This window comes from Oryctolagus cuniculus, chromosome 11 (assembly GCF_051225735.1).
Source record: "Oryctolagus cuniculus isolate XC-2025 breed Fujian yellow rabbit chromosome 11, ASM5122573v1, whole genome shotgun sequence".
NCBI lineage: Eukaryota > Metazoa > Chordata > Mammalia > Lagomorpha > Leporidae > Oryctolagus > Oryctolagus cuniculus.
In genome coordinates, this window is record NC_142877.1 from 62343382 (window position 1) to 62361738 (window position 18357).

Below are 18357 nucleotides of genomic sequence, written 5' to 3' on the forward strand. Positions count from 1 at the left end.
TCCAGAAATTTTGTGGAAAAATTTAATTAGAATGTTTATTTTGATGGAAAAATATTTGTGACATTCCTGTAGATGAAGGATCTTTAAAAATTTATGAAAAATGTGTGTTATGGGGACAGCTGCATTGTGGCATAGTGGGTAGAGCTGCCTCCTATAGAGCCAGCATCCTATATGGGCACCAGTTCAAGTCCCAGCTGCTCTACTTCCAATACAGCTCTCTGCTATGGCCTGGGAAAGCAGTAGAAGTTGGACCAGGTCCTTGGGCCCCTGCTTTGGATCGGCTCAGCTATGGTTTTTGCAGCCATCTGGGGAGTGAACCAGCAGATCAAAGACCTCTCTCTTTTTCTGCCTATGCCTCTTTGTAACTCTGCCTTTCAAATAAATAAATAAATCTTGAAAAAACATAAAAAGTATGTTATGAAAAACTTATGCATGGATTTCACATTTCTTTTGCACCAAAATAATCTTATCTTTTAAGTCAATTTCCAGAATCTTTGTGTAATACCTGTATGTATGTGTGTGTGAAATACCTGTGTGTGTGTGTGTGTGTGTGTGTGTATGTATTCCCTAATTTTCTTTATTCATCTGCTAATGGATATAGATTGATTCATATCCTGGCTATTGTGAATAATGCAATAACCATGAGAGAGCAAATATCTCTGAAAAGCCGATTTCAATTCCTTTAGATAATAAATACAAAGAAATGGTACTCAATCATTAATTTTGTGAGGAACCTGTGTATTGTTACATATAACTGTACCAACTTATACTTCCACCAGTAGTGTGCAAGGGTACACTTTACTCACGATTCTCATGAATACTTGTTATCCTTTGTCTTTTTTTTTTTTTCTTTTTGGACAGGCAGAGTTAGAGAGAGACAGGTCTTCCTTTTCCATTGGCTCACCCCCCAAAATGGCCGCTACGGCCGGTGCGCTGCACTGATCTGAAGCCAGGAGCCAGGTGCTTCCTCCTGGTCTCCCATGTGGGTGCAGGGCCCAAGCACCTAGGCCATCCTCCACTGCCTTCCCAGGCCACAGCAGAGAGCTGGACTGGAAGAGGAGAAACCAGGACAGAACTGTGCCCCAACCGGGACTAGAACCTGGGGTTCTGGCGCCACAGGCAGAGGCACCGGCCTATCTTTTATCTTTCTGATAACAGCCATCCTAGCAGGTATGATGTGACTTCTCATTATTGTTTTGATTTGCATTTTCCTAATGATTAGTTATTTTCACCATTCTTTACATACTTGTTTGTTTTTCTTTTTTGCAGTTTAGTTTACTCATTCGTTCATTTAATTGAATTGAAAAGCAGGAAGGGAGAGAAAAAGAGAAAGGTGTGTGTGTGTGTGTGTGTGTGTGTGTGTGTGAGACGGGGGGCTTCCATCTGCAGGTTCACTCCACAAATGCCCACAACCGCCAAGGCTGGGCCAGACCAAAGGCAGGGGTCTGGAACTCAATCTAGGTTCTCCTATATGGGTGACAGGGACCCAACTCCTTCTTTTTTTTAAAAAAGAATTATTTATTTATTTATTAGAAAGTCACAGTTACAGAGAGAGAAGGACAGACATGGAGAGAGAATGTCCATCCACTGGTTCTCTCTCCAGATGGCTGCAATGGCCAGGGCTGGGCCAGGCCAAAGACAGGAGCTAGGAGCTTCACCTGGGTCTCCCACATGAGTGGCAGTTGCCCAAGTATTCGGGCCATTACCAGGGAGCTGGATCACAAGTGGTGCAGCCAGGACACAATCAGGTGCCCACCTATGATGCTGGCACTGCAGGGAGTGGCTTTACCTGCTGTGTCACAATGCTGATCCTGAGACCTGATTTCTTGAGTTATCAGCTGCTGGGTGTGCATTATCAGGAAGTTGGGCTGCAAGTGCAGTTGGGATTGAAACCCACGCATTTGGATACAAGTGTCTCAAACAGCAATTTAACTAAGGTGCCAAAAGCATGCCCTTGTTTACTCATGAAAAGTGTTTATTCAGGTATTTTGTCCATTTTTAAATTATATTATTTATATTTTTTTGCAATAGAGATATGGGAGTTCTTTATATATTTCGGATGTTAACCTTCCATCAGATAGGCATACAATTGGCAAATAATTTTCTCCTATTTCTTTGGTTGTCTTTCTCATCTTTTGATTTATTCCCTTGCTTTACAGAATCTTTTTACTTTAATGTAATCCCATTATCTACTTTTGCTTTTGGTGCCTGTGCTTTTGAGGTCATAGCTAAGAGATCATTGCCCAGATTAATGTCAAAGTCTATTTTCTTCTGATAGTTTTATGCTTTCAGGTCCTAGGTTATGTCTTTCACCCATTTGAATTGTTTTTTGTGTATTTTGTGAGCTAACAGTCCAACTTCATTCTTTTGCATGTGCATATCCAGACCTCCCAGCACTGTCTATGGAAGACGTTCCTCTCCCCATCGGACAAAAATGATCACAGCACCTTTGTCCAACATCAGTTGATTACAGATGCAGGGATTCATTTCTGAGCACTCTACTCTGTTCCAGGAGTCTATACATCTCTATTCATCTGTACGTCAGTATAATGTTTTATAAATGAGGTGACTGAGATACAGAGAGTTTGAGTACTAATGGCAAATTAGAAATTCAAGACTCAAACTTATTTCTATAATTCCAGAGTCCATACCCTTAACTCTTCTATTTTAATGCCTCAGATACCTGTAGCACTTCCTGATTTTGGAAAACCTCATTAACATCACTAAGATTTCTGGTAGCTTACATCTTCAGTCAAAATGCTGAGTGTAGGGGATGTTTGGAAATTAGTTGGGTTGATTGATTCTTAGATGAATTTTCCCATGATTACCTGCATTGGCAGTCCATAAAACTGTGGTTTAATCTTTTGTCTTAAATCTCCCTCAGTGTCCTCTCCCACTTTCATAGCCGGCTATTTAGGACCTATTATTAGATAAAATGTTCATTACTCTGCCTTGGAATTTTGTGCAAATTTCTTTTTCTATGTGTGTCTCTCCTGCAAGATTATGAACCCCAATAAAGCAAGAAGCATGCATTTTATTTTAATGTTGGCTAATTTGGCAGGTTTATTTACTAAAAAGGTAGTTCATGCTATTTTTAACCATTTTGATGTGAACAGAGAACTTTTATAAAATATTAATTGTCATTAGCCCTTCATATAACCATCAATCAGGTCAGAAGGAATTGATGAAAAAGTCAAAATACTACAGTAGAAATGTTAAAATTAGGTTAGAATCTTTGGCAAATCATACATAATCATTTTGAAACATTTTCTCATCTATAATATTTGAATTGCTCTATTTTTCCTTATTGTTATGTATTCCTTTTTATTATTTCTATTTATTCCTTATTATTAATTGGAAACATTATTCCCCAATTACTGCCTATAAATAAAGGTCACGCAGGTGTAAATGCTCACACAAACACAGTAATTCTCTGAACTCCCAACTCCTATAGGATTCTACTACTTCCTACATCTTCGCTTCTCTCTTCAATTTCTGCTTGCACTGCCTGAATTCAGACATGAACACATGTGGTCTGGATTGATGCAATAGTCTCCTCTCTAGCATAGGTTTGCAGTGTGCTGCCAGCGTATTTCTTAAAAGTAATTTGAACCACGTCTTGCAGTGCCTCTCCATCACATTTAGGCTAACATTTCATGCCTTAACTTATTACCCAGACCCTGTGATCTGACAGGTGCCTCACCCTGCCTTTGACTTCTTCTCCTTGATGTGAATATTTCTTTTCAGAAAATCCTACCATATTAAATTCCTTCTCCAATATTTGACATAGGTTTAAAGCTCTATGCTTTCCCATACCCTGTCATAAACGTTTAAACTCTTTGGATGTTTCTTCACCAGATCTGTTCATTATTAAGCAAAATATCATTTCCTCAAAGAAGGCCTAGCCTGAAAATTTAAGTGTACTCTGCACATGCATTTTATCTCTATACATGATTAGGCTATGTTGAAATCTACATTTTATTGAATGTCTCTTTCATTAGACTCCTTGAGGGGGAAAGTTTCTGAGTTGCTAACCTGTGTCTTTTCTCAAGGCCTAGTACAATCAGTGCTCAGGCAATGGCCAATGTGTATGAAGTATACACAATTATGAAAAAATGAATAAATGAATGGACGAGCTAATTGGAGCACAAAGGATAATTATATCAATAATCAAAACATTTTATTTTTAAGAATTCAATCAACATGCTTATTTTATTAAATGTTATTGAGTTTATTTAGTAAGTTAGCAAATTTATGTATTTTTATTTTAATACTGTATGATTCCTTCTTAGAATTTGTCCTGATCTATTTATTTGTTTATTTATGACATGGAGAGACAGAGAGACAGAGAGAACTCCTATTCACTGGTTAATTTCCCAAATGCCACAGTGACAAGGGGCTGGGACAGTGTCAAAGCCAGGACTAGGAACTCACTTCCAGAATCCCATATGAGTGACAGGGACCCAAATATTTGAGCCTTCATCACTGCCTCCAGAGAGCACATAGCACAGGAGTTAGGAGTCAGAGTAAGGGACTAAATACAGGTTTTCCACTGTGGGGCATGGGCATTATAACCAGTTACTTTCTTGCTTGTTTTCTTCTTTATTTCTCTTTCTTTTTTTAAGATTTATGTATTTATTTGAACGTCAGAATTACACAGAGAGGAGAGGCAGAGAGAGAGAGAGATAGAGAGAGAGGTCTTCCATACAATGGTTCACTCCCCAAATGGCCACAATGCCTGGAGCTGCGCCGATCCAAAGCCAGGAGCCAGGAGCTTCTTCGGGTCTCCCATGTGGGTGCAGGGGCCCAAGGCTTTGGACCATATTCTACTGCTTTCCCAGGCCATAGCAGAGAGCTGGATTGGAAGAGGAGCAGTGGGGCCTGGAGCATGTGCCCAAATGGGATGCCAGCGCTTCAGGCCAGGGTGTTAACCCTCTGTACCACAGGGCTGGCCCCATCCAGGAGTATATTGAATAGCTATGTTGAAAGTGGACATCCTTGTCTGATTCTGGGTCTTAGTGGAAATGCTCCCAACTTTTCCCCATGCAAGATGATGCTGTCTGAGGGTTTGTCATAAGTTGTCTTAACTGCGTTGAGGAATATTCTTTCTAAATCCAACTTGCTTAAGGATTTTATCATGAAAGGATGTTGTATTCCATCAAATACTTCCTCTGCATTTATTGAAATAATCATGTAGTTTTTATTCTTCAATTTGTCAATGTGATGTATTACTTTTTTTTTTTAGACAGGCAGAGTGGACAGTGAGAGAGAGAGAGACAGGGAGAAAGGTCTTCCTTTGCCGTTGGTTCACCCTCCAATGGCCGCTGCGGCCGGAGCGCTGCGGCCGGCGCACCGCGCTGATCCGATGGCAGGAGCCAGGCACTTATCCTGGTCTCCCATGGGGTGCAGGGCCCAAGCACCTGGGTCATCCTCCACTGCACTCCCAGGCCACAGCAGAGAGCTGGCCTGGAAGAGGGGCAACCGGGACAGAATCCGTCGCCCCGACTGGGACTAGAACCAGGTGTGCCAGCGCCGCTAGGTGGAGGATTAGCCTATTGAGCCACGGCACCGACTGTATCACATTTTTTGATTGGCAAATGTTGAACCATCCTTACACAGCAGGGATAAATCCCACCTGTCTGGGTTAGTGATCTGTAGGATGTATTGTTGGCTTCTATTTCCCAATATTTTGTTGAGGATTTTTGCATCTATGTTCATCAGGTATATTGATCTATAGTTAATTTTTTTGTTGTAAATTTTTCTGGCTTTGGAATTAAGGTGATGCTTGCTTCTCAGAAGGAGTTTGGGAGGATTCCCTCCCTTCCAATATGTTGAATAGCTTGAGAAGAATTGGAGTTGCTTCTTTAAAATTCTGGTAGAAATCAGCAGTAAAGCCATCAGGTACTGGGCTTTTCTTTGTTAGGAGAGTTTTTACTAGTGATTCAGTCTCTGTCATGGTTATTTAGGTTTTCTTTGATTTCAAGACTCAATTTTGGCAGATTGTATACATCCCACTGGCAAGCATGAGTGAAACTGGGGCTTGTGGCATCAACTGCTGTGACTCTAGGACTGTGTGATGTGGATGACCCCTGCTTCAGGTCTTGGTAGCAGAGGGCAGCTGGGGCTTCAGATTCTAATACCAACAGTCCTAGTCCAGAGATTGGGGGATGTAAATTGAACCTGCTCCAGTCCCTCAGGGTGACTACCAGATACACAGTAGATTTGCTCTGGCAGCTTAGGGTCCAGAGAAGGTTGTAACAGGTAGGTTCTTCTTTGAGTCCACAGGGTAGACTCTAATGGGATTGAGGAAATTAGAGCTGATTGTTACAGTCCTGGGTTGCAGTGAATAGTGAGGACATTACCCAGATCTCCCAGGGTTGGAGCAGGTTTTTTATATGGTTTGCTTGTTGGGTCTAACACCCAGACTCCTGACTCACATAGAATGAGTGAACATAGCTCTGGTGCTAATGCTCAAAAAACTCCCATTGTTGCAGGATATAGGGAACCCGCGGCCTGCCCCACAAATGGCTCTGCTTCTAGTGGCAGCAGTGACAAGATCAGTTGCCTGATTTTCCAAGCAGAACCCAGCGCTCTCCAGGTTGTGGTGGAAGGGAGGCAATGTGGCTTCCCTTCTCAGAGCCCAGCAGTTGCTCAGACCCCAGATGGCTCCCAGACTGAAGTTACAGGGGGCGACTGGGGAATTCTCCCCAGCTAAAGCTGTGTGGGCAAGGCACTCAGCCATCTCTTCTTTCCTTGACTTTGTGAGATGGTGACTCCCAGCTGGCAGCTGGCAGCTGGCTGCGCTGGGCAGCTGGCCTCAGCTGTGTCTCTTCCTCACTGTCACACGAAGTCTTCATTCTTTTTTGTTACATCTCCACTGTGAGATTCCGGGAAATGTGCTCTTTTTTTTGTTGTTGTTCTATTTCTTAGCACAGCTGCAGTCAGTGTGGCTTCACCCTATTCAGCCATCTTGGATCATTTTCCCCGAAAATTTTACTGACAAAAGCATTAATTAATCTTTCAAATGCAAGTCAAGATAATTATTGTGTTTTTCTTCCAGGATAGTTGAGTTATAAAGTTGCTTTGATTGTTATAGGTTACTTGTGTGGCATAATCGCTCAAAGAGTTAAACATCTTTGACAGCATCTGCAAGTTAAAATGTGTGCAATAAAAGAGTAAAAGTTAGTATAGTACTTGCATTTCTCTTTCTAGTTGATAATTCCAATTGTATAGTATGTTCAAGAATTTTATTTTAAAATTTATTTTTACTTATGATTGTCTTATTTTGAAATGCTACTATTAGTACATGATATAAAAGCAGAATGTTTTGGAATAGAGTACATTTGTAAATAGCAAGGATAATGCAATTAATGTGCATTAAGTAGAAAACTTTCAAAGATTTTGTCTGAGTCAGAATTAAGCATAATTATGAGTTTTGGATTCATGTAATTTAAATGTTAATGATAAAAATAAGGTATGATTAGATACTCATCAATCCTAATGTTTATAGTGAAATAAAATTATATTGAAGCATATTCTTCCTTTTGTGATGAGTTATCTGAGATTAATAGGAGGCTATCCATAATGATGAATATTAGTTGACATTTAAAAGTAGTTTATACTAATTGCACTTTTAAAAATCATCTAGATGTGTTCAGTCACTTCTTTTTAAAAATAAAATAAAATTTGGAAATAATACCTTGAACAGAAATGTGATTTTTTTGTTCCCCTCAGAGTGCAGTGCTGTCTCTGCAGTCAATGAAAGTGATGAACTGGGGTCCATTTAATGGGTCACAGAGTTGAATGAGAAAGGTTTCCTAGAGCTATCAGTAAAACTCAACTATATTGGTCACCTTATTCTTCTCTGAAAAACAGATGCTAGAGAATAAACTCATTCAACCTTAGCTGCTTTAGAGAATGAAATCAGATCACAATTTTAGATGCATTTTTTTGCTTGTAAAATGTGACTTAAAGTTTAACTGCCAAAATTGGGCATATTGCTAAAATATCCTTAAACAAAGGCCTGTTTGTTGCACATTTATTATAAGAAATTTTAAAAGATTGACTGACACCAAAACAAAAAGGTAATTTGTATTGAATTGGACAGGAAAACTTTGTTACTTTGTTTTCCAAACAAGTGGAGCTTTTATAGGGACATAGAAGGCTGACATTTCATTTAATTATTGCTGTTTTTTTTTTTTTTATGGGAGAGATTCGTGGTTTGCCAATATTCTAAATACTGAATAACCTTTTTGTGTTTGGTTAACAACAATATTACTTTCCAGTTTTCTCCCCTGCTTCATCTTCCCTGACTACTCTTCCTTACTGTTTCCTTTTCTCCTTCCACCTTTATTCTTATTTCTCTACCATGTCCTGCTCTGGCTTCTCTTTCTGCTTCCCTTGTAATCTTGCTCTGCACACGCTGTTTTTTCCAGAGCCAATTGGTTTCCCAGAATGGAGGGGACTGCTTATCTTAGGGAGAGGAACTTTGCCCCATGGAACTGTTCTGGTCAGATAAGCAGACAGCTGCTGATTGGACAGGACTGGCTTGGCTGTGGTCCCGTCTGGACTAAACTGAGCAGCAGGAACAAAGCCACTTGATGCTAGAGCAGGGAGCCACAGCCAAAGCTGTTGGTAGGGAATGTCTGGGGGTGGAACAAACATTTCTGTGACTCTAAACCTAAGTATGTTTCGCTTGAGTTGGTCATTTTGTCACAGGTTGGCTGCTATTCAGTATATTCCTAATGGATTTGCAATGGCAGCTAAACCAGTGCTGTATCATGTAACCAAATTTTGAAAGTATAAATCTTCCTCAGCAGTTTCAAGAAATACCCCCTCTATTTGCAGCAAACCACACATGAGGTCCTAATACCATTTGTTGAAAAGTGGCCCAGAATCTGATTTAATATATTTTCAACACATCCTAGTCAATTGGATTTTTCAAAAATGATAAGTTAAATACTAATGATTCATTTTGTTTAGGTATCCAGCAAATATTATAATTAAGGAATTATTTGTGTAACTCTTTGCCAACGAAGATGATGCTTCTGACCTGCAGCTGTGTGTGGTTGTGGCCAAATATACTAATCACTGACACTTGTTTGTCAGATCCATTTTTGCATATATAACAACCTGAAAACTGATGCCAATACTTCTTTTCTGGCTGTTTTTAGCTAATCCTTTTTTTTTTTTTTTTTTTACTTTCCCCATAGAATTAAGCTATTGCCATCTGTAAGCAAAACATATGAAAAGACACAGGGTTTTCATCCTTTTTTTTTTATTAAATGTGAAATTTTCTGAGAAAAGACAAAGTTACCATGCAATTGTTGTAATGATTTGGATAGACTAGTCCTTCTCAAATTGCAGTGTGCAAGTGAATCACCCAACAAGCTCGTTAAATAATACAAACTCTGCCGTTCCACCCACAGAGTGTCAGAGATTCAGGTGGTATGTGGGAGGGGCCCCAGAATCCCCCTAACATATTCCCAGGTGCTGCTCCTGCTGTTGGCCCAGGAGAACACTTTGAGACAGCCTGGGATGGACGAGTGAATTATCGTACAGAAGCCACAGTCCCCCGGGGCATGGGTATAGCCCATGCTCTGATCCACTCTGGCTGCGGCAATCACTCACGCCTAGCTCGGTGGCTTTCGTGAGCATTACTTTGTTCTTAAAGGACATGCTTCTCGTTGTTCTAAGTTCAGAATCTATCCTCATTCTCCCTTTCCCTGGCATTTGCTGATTCATTTCTTAGATAATGTGCCATGTCTGACTTTGCTGGCAGAGGAAAACAGTTCCGTCCTCTGAAGGTGGAGTAGGCAACAGAAACTCGTTCGTGGCTCTCTCTCTTTTAGATGCTGAGCACTCGCTCAGGACGAATCAAAATGTCAGTAAGTGGCGTGCTCGTGTCTATTATCTCAGTGGTGCTCATTGAGAAGGTTACGTGACGTTAGAGATTCTGGTCTGAGATTTGGCTTGGAGCTTGAAGTCTGCTGTCTGGCTGTAGACCAGTGTGTAAAAATGACGTATTGATTTTCGTAATCTTTTTTTATCTCCCTGTCTAGCCTGGAAAAGGTCTAATAAAGTCACTCTCTTTGCTGTGAAGTCGGTGATGGGGATGTTTGCAGCAGATGGGATCTGTCTGGGAGTGTTAGTTAGTGCGTGGCAATGTGGGTGTGCTCCTTAGACTTGTGTAGTTTGGAGAATGTTACTGCCAGTATCCCTTAAAGGACATTTAGAAAAAATTAACTTCCAAGTACAAAGGGTAACTCAATGTAAAGTCCCTTAGGGGTTGGCATTATGGCGAAGTGGGTTAACGCCCTGGCCTGCAGCACCAGCATCCGGTTTGGGCACCGGTTCTAGTCCTGGCTGCTCTACTTCCAATCCAGCTCTCTGCTGTGTCCCGGGATAACAGTAGAAGATGGCCCAAGGCCTTGGGCCCCTGCACTCGCGTGGGAGACCTGGAAGAAGCTTGGCTGTTGCGGCCAACTGGGGAGTGAACCGTAGGATGGAAGACCTCTCTCTCTGTCTCTACCTCTCTCTGTAACTCTTTCAAGTAAATAAAAATAAATCTTTAAAAAAAATAAAGTTTCTTGAAGGCAAGGGCCATATTATTCTCCCTTCTTAATTACTGAGTCAACAAATCGAGTTCAACATCGACATTTAATCCACATATTAAACAAATGACATAATGTTAGGGAAAAGAAATCCTGAGAAACAATGTAGTTCAGAATTTTCTGAAATGTGATCTTTGGGAATTCTGTCATAAAAATAGTTTTCATCATAAAGCTCTTTTATAAAATGGGGGATAAATATAACCACAAACTCCTCCTCAGAGTCATAATATACTCAAGCAAATTAAAGGTCCAAGGAGTTCTTGCAGGAAAAAAGTTTAATAGTATTTTCCTCAGCTGTATTGAAGTATAATTGACAAATATTATTCTACCTGTTTGTATTTTAGGTATAAGTGATATACAAATATATTTTGAAATGATTACCACACCTAGCTAATGAACACATCCTTTGCCTCACATACTTACCTTTTATGTATTTGTGGTTAAACTTTTTTTTTGGTAAATATTTGATTTATTTGAGAGGTAGAGTTACAGACAGAGAAAGGGAGAGACAGAGAGAATGATCTTCCGTCTGCTGGTTCACTCCCCAAATGGCCACAATAGCCAGAGCTGAGCCAATCTGAAGCCAGAAGCCAGGAGCTTCTTCTGGGTCTCCCACATGGATGCAGGGGCCCAAGTACTATTGCTTTTGTCCTGAAATAAACTTATTTTGTAATTTCATTTTCCAAAAACTTCTTGAAATCACTTCATATATATTATTGCAATTTTTTATTGGAAATCTTCCACCTGCTGGTTCACCCCCTCAAATGGCCACAATGGCCAGAGGTAGGCCAGACCGAAGCCATGAGCCAGGAACCAAAAGCCAGAAGCTTCTTCTGGATCTCCCATGTGGGTGGCAGGGACCCAAACACTTGGACCATCTTCTGCTGCCTTTTCCAGGCATATCAGCAGGGAGTTGGATCAGAAGTGGAGCTGCTGGGAATCGAAGAAAGACCTAAATGGGATGCCTGCATCACAGGCAGCAGCTTAACCAGCTATACCACAGCACCAGCCCTATTATTGCATTTGATTGTCAAACCATTTATCTGTTAAGTAGCTTTATCCCCACCTTGCAGCACTACAGAATACAGTCCTTGATCGATGAATATATGGTTTTCCAAAGATGTGTCCTCCCACTGACTCCTCAGTGAGAAGTACTGCACAGGGTTCTTAAACTTGGAAGGCAGGTGACACTCTTGCTTGGAACATTTGCAACACAACCACAAACATAGAAAAAGGTTATTTTAAGAATAATTCTACATTACTACATAAGCAATATTGAAATAATAATAATTAAATGATTTTTTAACTTTACTAAAATTATTTTACAGATAAATTTATTTTTAGATTGTATTTCATAGAGGGCTTCTCAAAACATTTAGATTTGCTGGAGTCACGGAAGTTCTTATTCTGTCTCTGTTGTTCCTCCTTCACAATTTAAATTTCTTGTGCATCTTATTTTTTAAATAATTTATTTATGCTAGTTGTTTGAAAGGCACAGAGACATAAAAAGACAGGGACAGACAGAGGTCAAAACAGAGAGTCAGAGAGAGATCTCTCATCCATTGGGCCATTCTGCAAATGCTTGCAACAGCTAGAGATGGGCCAGGACATAATCAGGGGCTGGGAATTCAATCTGGGTTTTCCATGTGGGTGGCAGGAATCCGACTACTTGAATCTTTATCTGCTGCCTCCCAGGGTACATATTAGTAGGGAGCTGGTAACAGAAGGAAAGCTAGGACACTCAAACCCAGGCATTTCAGTGTGAGATGTCACCATTCCAAAAGGTGTCCTAACCTCTCTGCCGAATGCCTGCCCCATCCAATACACATTCTTCAACTACCAACTCACTTTAAGCATCACTTAAAATGTCTTATCCTCTTTGAGATCTTTCCTCAATACTTCACATGACTTTTTTATTGTTTATCATTGCCCCATCTATAGTTTCTGGCATCATAGTCACCCCTTTGCAAACACTTTCAATACTGCTGCTCTTTTTACTGATAAATAACTGTTTGGATAGACTCCTTTTAAAAAAAAAAAAGATTTTATTTTTATTTATTTGAAAGACAGAGTTACAAAGAGAGATAGAGACAGAAATAGAGGTCTTCCATCCACTGGTTCATTCCCCAAATGGGTGCAATGGCTGGAGCTGAGCCGATCCAAGTCGAGAGCCAGGAGCTTGTTCCGGGTCTCCCACATAGGTGCGGGGTTCCAAAGACTTGGGCCATCTTCTACTGTTTCCCAGGCCATAGCAGAGAGCTGAATAGGAAGTGGCCAGCCGGGACTAGAACTAGTGCCCATATGGAATGCAAGCACTTCAGGCCGATGCTTTAACCCGCTGCACCACAGCACTGGTCCCATTGGATAGACTCTTTCTTGTTGCATCTAACCATGTTCTTAAATCCCAGGCTATATTCCTCAAACGGGTACTAAATTAACTTGAAAGTTCTATTACACATCCCTTATTAAATATCCATTTCCAGTAGCCCTATTACATATATTCTTTTCCTTCTGAAGCTTGATAATCTTAGGCTATGAAATGAACACAAAATATGCAGCATGCAAGTTTATTATTATGTGTAAGCATGGAAGCCATAGACAAAATATGACTCAAAGAGGGAAAAAATGATTGAAGCTTATGTAGAGTTCAACAAAGGGATAGAGGCTGGGCTTTGGGAGGGTAAGGGGGTGTCTAGGCTGTGGAAGGTTAGGGGAAGGAGGCACACAGTGAGCAAGCGGTATCTTGTGCAGGCAATGTCTCCCAGGTAGCAGTCACATATGGTAATCTCTGTCTGTGCGCTGTGCCAGACCCCCAAACTCTTCTTTCTCTGAACAGTTCTTTCTCATACAGAAAGGGAACATCAATTGCAAAAATCTTCATCTGTGTCAGCTTTTACTAATGTAAGAAGGCACTAATTTCTCTTTACAAAAGGACAAATTTTCAGTTCCATCCATGGGTCTGTAGGGGTCTGCAGTTTCTCTGAACAGCTGTTGTGAAATATGCTGTTAGACCCTCGGAGTGAGGATGCTTACGCGTCGAGAGGCACACCCCAGAGACTCAGACTCCAGACCAGCTGATGCAAAAGCAAGAGGATTTATTCGGCGTCTGCGCAGACGGGCCTCCTGAACTCGGGAGTCCGGAGAGTGCCCCCAGTACAAGCCACACGGTTTATATACCTGCAGCGACCAATCAAAAGCACTATAGAGTCCATGCACACAGCAGTCCAATCCGCGAGCTGATCATGTGAAGGGCATGCGTCTTCTATCCAATCAGCTACGGGATCACATGGGAGGCATGCACCTCGTCGCCATTTTGTTGTTTACTTCTTTAGTAGTTCCTTTCCCTGCCAGTGCCATCTTGTTCACCCTGAGGTGAACAAGCGTCCCGCTTCCCACACCGTTATTTGAGTATTAGGAGGTATACAAACTGGGTTAGGTCTTAGCACAGCCAGGCACAAGTGTCGCAGCTAGCTAAGCATAGGGTCCCTTATTTTATAGCTGCAACTAATTTTAGCTTTGGGGGAAAAAGTTTAGGGCTGTAATTTTAAACTTTAATTTTTATTTGGAGCAAAGGTGACTTCTTGTTTTTAATGGTATTGGCTTAGGTCACTCCATCTTGGTTTGATTTTTAAGGTTCTTCAATGCTAATGAAACAGATTTTGCGGTAGTGTATTTTGGGATCCCACACTTCTCTCATTCTTTCATATATCTCCACACTAAATTGATTTCTTCAACTCACAATAAAATAGAATAAATGAAATCACTTACAATAAATATCCTACTTTTATTCATATTTTTATTTTCTGTCTTTTTCTTTGACAGTAGAAGAAAATTGCCTACCTTGAACAGAGATAAACTCAAACCCCTGGGCTCCACATCTGAGTGTATCTCATTCTCAAGGATTTTAATGGAGCTGTTTTTTCTCTTTCTACTACAACTTCTATTTCTACTACTCAAACAGATGATTTCCTTCAGTATACTTTATGTTCTGCTTTAAATTGTGCCATTTTAAAGTATGTGCCTTTTCCCAGTGAAATTTAGCCTTGTCAAAGTCAAGATGCCTCCAGCATTGCCATAGCTCAATAGCCACTTCCCCTACTCTCAACTTACTCTGCTCTCAGTTTCCTTTACCTTTCTTGACCTCAAAGTTTCCTAATTTTGTCACTCGCCAACTTCTGCTTCTCAAGTTCCTTGCCTGTGTCTTCTTCTAACTTCTAAATGTTGCAATGATCCAGGGTTGGGACCTTGTAGACTGCCGTTTCCCACATATGCTCTCTTTCTAGATTTTCTTATCTATTCAATTTTTAATTTCTGCCCATTGACTCCAAACTTATCCTTCAAATTATGACCTCTTCCATAAGCACTGTAACCAACAACTGAGAGCTCCAAATTTAAGAATAATAGAAATCACTAAGCTATCAAGATTAAACTAGGACTCTACATTTCTCTGCTACAGTTAGTGTCATAAACAGCCATCATTTGCTTAGACAAAGAATTTTACACTAATTCTTCCCTTATCCTCAGCAGTGGTCCATTCCCTCAGAAATGCCTCTCATATTTGCTTTCAACAGAGGCTTTGAACTTGTTTTATTTCTTCAACATCTGCTGCTATGACCCTATACAGGATACTGACTCTTCTGTAAAATATTTCACTTGTCTTTTTAAGTGGCCGTTCTAATTCTACTCTCGCCCTCCAACTCTCCCATGACCTTGGCTGAAACACCTGTATGATGTGATTCTTACTTACCCATGTGATCTTATTTCATACAATTCCATGCCTCAAACTGTGCTGCAGCCACACTATTCTCCTCTCAAGTTCTCCCAGCTGAACTCATTCACTAGCTTTTTTTCTTGGCTTAGAATGCTTGTCCACAGTTTTTGTATGACCAAACTTCTTCTTTCAGGTTACATTTCAGTTGTACCCTCCTTAGAGAATGTAACTACCCTTGATACTCCCCACATAACCTTTAACACTTCCTATTTCATTTTCTTTGTCAATTGGCACCAGGTGCAATTATTCTGTAAGGTTGCTTTCACTTGAATTTCTGTGTATGCCTCAACTGATGTGTTAGCTACTCTGGTTTGTTCCCTTATCTAGGTTCATGTTTTACCCTGTATGAAAGCAGAATTACAAAAGAATGGCAAGAAAATGAAAGGCAAAATATAAATTGCTTTCCAAACACAAATTGCATTATAGATGCATAAAAATAATGTACGGCAAAGAGCATTGCTCTCTAATGGGACGAGTCTATTGTGTAAGGTCATTAAAAAGTAACTCAAACTCCATTACATTAACAAAAGAATAAAATTCCATTAGGCTAGGGCTTGGAGGTTGGCTATTAATTAAATACTGCAGTGCTTGCCTGCATACATAGCCCTTAGAAACCCACCTAAAAATTCCTTTGAAGTAAGCTGATGTAGACTAATATTTGGCAAATAATAAATATGACTTTTACCTAATGAAATAATGGAGTTGGCTTATAATTGCTAGTGGATGCTAAAACATTATAAGAACACATTATAAGAAACATTGATATGGAACTTTTTAATGGGAGATTTAGATAGATAGATTTGAGCAATATTGGCCAAATGTTCACATCAATGTTTACTTACTAAAAGAGAAAAGACCTCACCTTACGTGCCTCCTGAGAAGATGAAGGGAAGATCAAACAGAATAAAAAACACCATCCACAAAGCAAAAACAAAAATAAAATCAAGTCAAGCTGCTGGATGTAACTAGGTAACAGATTTGTGAAGAAAAGAGAGCATGTGAAATTATATGACAAGGATACATTCAGGCATGGAGAATACATGTTTAGAATGCGTAGAATTTTATGGCCCAAAATATCTACCTTCTCATAGTTGGAAAAGTAGTAAGGAGTCAAATCAAATTCTGTTTTAAAAGTTGTATTAATTAATATGAATTAATATGATGTAAAGGCATCGAAGAGCTTTAACCTTGATAATAACATTCTTTGTTTTAAATGAAAAAAAATTACTCAAATTATTGTGTAGAAAAAGACTGACTTCTAAGAGCAGAAGCCTTGAAAGTAGTGATACAGCTATTGCAAGAGATGGTTTGGAGATAAATTCAAAAGGATGCATCAGGTTCAGGCTAACTGAGCTTGCTTTTGTGGAGTCTTAAGCATTCCTGTCTCAAATGTAAGAGCAACCTTAGAAAAATCTTACGTTTGGGACAGGAATGGTTAAGTGTGTGGTGGGGACACTAGTAAGTTGGGGGTGACTAGAAGAAGAAGAGCAGGTTTTAGTATAGGAAAAAATCAATAGTCCACTTTGGACTATGCTGCTTTGAGATTTTTATGAGCCATCCTACTCTAAGTGTCAAGAATGGAGTTGGATATACAAGTATGTGTCTTGGCAGAGAAGTTGGGATTTGAGCTTGATAACGTGGTCAAATGAAACAGAAAATACAATATGGATTTCTAGAGCTGGTCTTCCTTGGTTCTAACCCCTCTTATGGAACTTCCCTTTTTTCTCTGTACCCAGGTACTATTTGGGAGACAAACAAGAATGAATAGGAAATCTGAGAGAAACAGCATTTTGTATGATAAAACTAACACATTATTTAAAGGGCTTGTTTATACTTTTTTCTATTCAAAAATATTAATTTATTTATCTAAATTTTAATTTTAGCATTATTTCTTATTAGTCATCTGGTGGGAATTCAGGAATAATATCAAATGACTTACAGCCAAATGATGAAGATAATTTTCTTTTACATATTATTGCAAAACAACTTAATACATATGGCTGTTCATTTTTGTAAATATTGTTTATTTTGGTAAATATTAATACATGAATATAAGTGGCTGAAGCTTTCAGTTTCCTCCCCCAAATTAAGTTATCTGGTGGTTTTAAAGCAGATCATTTCAGATTGAATCCACTCCCACACACATAGATGTTTTTACTACACATGCACTCACACACACACACACATACAGATAGACTCTTCATAAACTTCTTGGGATTTTTAGATTATAAAAAACAAACTGTACATAATTTTTAAAAATGGGCTGGTGTTGTGACATAGCTGGTAAATCTACCACCTTCAACATCAGCATCCCATATGGACATCAGTTCGTGTCCCAGCTGCTTCCCTTCTGATTCAGTTCCCTTGCTAATTGCTTGAGAAAAGCAGTAGGAAATGGCCTAAGTGCTTAGGACCTTGCCACTTACGTAGCTGGCTTTGGACTAACTTGGTCCTGGATGTTGGGGTCAGCTGGAGATGAACAAGTAGATGGAAGAACTTTTTCTCTCATTTCCTGTTTTTTCTGTAAATATGACTTTTAAATAAATAAACCTTTAAAAATATTAATTTTTAAAATTGCCACATAATTATCTTTTTTTACCATTCTCTTTTTTAAACTTTTATTTAGTAAATATAAATTTCCAAAGTACAGTTTATGGATTACAATGTCTTTGCCCCCCATAACTTCCCTCCCGCCCACACCCCTCTCATCTCAAGCTCCCTCTCCCATTCCATTCACATCAAGATTCATTTTCAATTATCTTTATATACGGAAGATTGATTTAGTATATATTAAGTAAAGATTTCATCAGTTTGCATCCACACAGAACATAAAGTGTAAAATACTGTTTCAGTACTAGTTATAGCATTAATTCACATTGGACAACACATTAAGGACAGAGATCCTACAGGAGGAGTAAGTACACAAATTGTTGTTGACTTAACTATTTGACACTCTGGAAAAAAAAATAAAGA

At 39.5% G+C, this 18357-nt stretch overlaps 1 pseudogene; it reads left to right on the forward strand.

Annotated features, from left to right (window-relative positions):
• The window catches only part of LOC149123502 (V-type proton ATPase subunit B, brain isoform pseudogene), a 73148-nt pseudogene extending 66433 nt beyond the window's left edge, over nt 1-6715 (forward strand).
• Nucleotides 6716-18357: the final 11642 nt, after the last annotated feature.